The following is a 3,065-nucleotide window of genomic DNA, read 5'->3' as shown; positions in this document are numbered from 1 at the left end:
CGCCCCCTGGGCAACCAGGGTCTATGCCAACCCGAAGTCTGGCTCATCCGGTGTGCCCTGAGAACGAGATATGCGCAGCTCCTATCAGGATTTGTCGGCACAGCGGGCGGCTTTGCTGGTCTTGTTTTACCATTGTCGTTATGTCTTGTAAACCGGGATTCCGAGTCTGATCGGGTCTTCCTGGGAGAAGGTATATCCTTCATTGATCGCGAGAGCTTATCATGGACTAAGTTGGGACACCCCTGCAGGGTATAAACTTTCGAAAGCCGTGCCCGCGGTTATGGGTAGATGGGAATTTGTTAATGTCCGGTTGTAGATAACTAGACACCAGATCCGAATTAAAACGCATCAACCATGTCTGTAGCCGTGATGGTCTCTTTTCGGCGGAGTCCGGGAAGAGAACACGGTTTCGGGTTATGTTTGACGTAAGTAGGAGTTCAAGATCACTTCTTGATCATTACTAGCTTCACGACCGTTCCATTTGCTCTCTTCTCGCTCTTATTTGCGTATGTTAGCCACCATATCATGCTTAGTCACTGCTGCAACCTCACCACTTTACCCCTTCCTTTCCCATTAAGCTTTGCTAGTCTTGATACCCATGGTAATGGGATTGCTGAGTCCTCGTGGCTCACAGATTACTACAACACCAGTTGCAGGTATAGGTTTATGCGATGATGATGACGCGAGAGCGATGTTTGCTTGTTTTGGAGTTCTTCTTCTGCTTCTTCTTTAATCAGGGGATAGGTTCCAGGTCGGCAGCCTGGGCTAGCAGGGTGGATGTCGTTTGAGTTTTTGTTTGTGTTTCATCCGTAGTCGTATGGTGCTCTTATGTAAGATGATGTTGTATTCGCGTGGCATTGTATGCCTTTTGTATGTATCCCGTCTATTATGTAATGTTGATGTAATGATATCCACCTTGCAAAAGTGTTTTCAAGATGCGCTTCTATCCTTGGTGGGACCTTCGAGTTCCTTTAGGATAGGGTTGCATCTTGGGCGTGACATCAAGTCTTCTACAAATGCCCGAATCATGGGGTAATACTATGTTTAAGTGTTGTTCTGCTGCTTTCAGTTGCTGATTTCTTTAATAGTTTGGTTGATGATCTTCCAATTTAATTCATGCAGAAAAGGGAAGATTTGTGTGATTTGTATTTCTGGGAAGTTGCTGATGTGGGGGAATGCAACTACGCTGATTATTTGGTTAGCCAAGGAATCCCAATACCAGCAGGTTGGGGTGTTGGACAAGTAATTGAAGGAACGACAGAAGAGGAAGATGCAGAGCAGAAGGTTAAAGACGCAGTTCCTCTAATCATGGCCAAGCAACAGCTGCTGAACGGCCTTGACAGCAATGAGGAGATGAAAGAGCTTGTGAAGATAATGGGCAAAATCGATGTGCTCTATAGGATGATTGTCTCTTTATTTGCAGTGTATGTAGCACTCGTGATGTATTCAGTGGCTACGACATGAGCACTTTGCTGAAACTAGTAATGAGTGAAACCTGTGTAGCAGGCTGGGCATAGTGTTGTGAGCATCTAATGATTTCTATTAACGGAAATCAGGGGGTATCCCCTTTTGCTCATATAAATAAATAGATAGCAGAGGTCCTGTCGGGTCAGCTTTGTTCTCATTCGAAGACGTCGAGCAAATTGCAGTCCAACAGCAAACTATGTCATCAAATTCAAGTTTCACAGCCAAATATGAGTACAACTAAACAACAAATTCATCATGTTTTAGTTGTCATACAATCACCAAACACAAATCAGCATACATAACAAGTGATGTTCTCACAGCAAAATACTAAACAACATGTTCATCAGGTTTCAGTTGTCATAGCAAACACAATTTCACATAGTAGATAAAAAACGTCTTCTGACAGGCAAATACGACAAAAGCAATGTAATCATCATCCGCAGCAGCAGCGTCAACATCTTCGCCATGTGTATCAGTCTGAATCGTAATTCCCCACGGTGTCATCTTCTTCTTCGTCCTCAACGTCCTCGAACGTTGGCTTCTTCTTGATCAACTCTTGTATGTCTAACGCACGACACGCAATCTTTTCGCCGGCGTCATTGACGTGATGGTTCTCAAAGATATTAGGAACATCTGTGTTATTTTGTACATCAGGAGCAGTGTAAGCATCATCTTGTTGTGCAACTTCATGAAACGAATTCCTCTACTCAAACCTTTGCAATACTCTCCAGTCATCGCTACGTGCAAATGTGTCTTCCAAGAAAAATATCTGTGTTGCTTGATTTGCCAAAATAAAAGGCTCGTTGGTCTGGTACGCCGCCTTGACATTGATGGATTTGAAATAATCATCAGCTCTGGGTTTTGCGATCCTGAAAAAAAGGTTATACCAACGACAGCACAACAGAACCACACACTGATGATCCTCGAAACTGGAGATATACTGCAACTGAACAATGTCTATTATGTTAGCATACATTTCAGTTGTCTCTTTGTCATACGTATCCGTGCTCATGATGGCACTGTTTTGTGTCTTCCAGCCTTCGTCTCGTGCAAGGGTGTTGTAGCGCACATCTCCAACAACGCAAGATTCATAATGTCTTACCCGAGTATCAGGACCCATTGCTAGTGAGTAAAGGGCATCATCAACTACCTGCCCATCCTCCCGCATCTTCTTAACCTATGGTTAGAAAATTGACAAGCTGGTCATCTTATGTACTCAATATATTAAAAAAACTGATAGTGCACTTCAAAAGCTTACATGGTTCTTGTACCATTTCGCAAATCCTGCCATAACCAGTTTGTCAATGTTTCTTGGATTTTGCGGCATTAAATCCTATTTGTACATGCTGCACATATAAGAATGTGCTGCAAGTTTAGTAGATTACGATGTATAAGCTGCAGTACTACACTTACTTGATATAAGGTAGTATCTCAGGACAGTTATTCAACACATACCAAACCATTTTGTCCAAATCTTTAGGTTTGTCCTCTTGTCGACTCTTCCCTGTAACTCGAACAGAATAATCGAAAACATTGAGCCCGGGATTGTCTTCACCCACCTCTTTTCTAAGTTGATCAGCTGTTTCAATGTAATTTGA

The sequence above is a fragment of the Triticum dicoccoides genome, chromosome 2B (genome assembly GCF_002162155.2).
Source record: "Triticum dicoccoides isolate Atlit2015 ecotype Zavitan chromosome 2B, WEW_v2.0, whole genome shotgun sequence".
Classification (NCBI taxonomy): Eukaryota; Viridiplantae; Streptophyta; class Magnoliopsida; order Poales; family Poaceae; genus Triticum; species Triticum dicoccoides.
Note: the sequence above shows the minus strand (reverse complement) of the source record.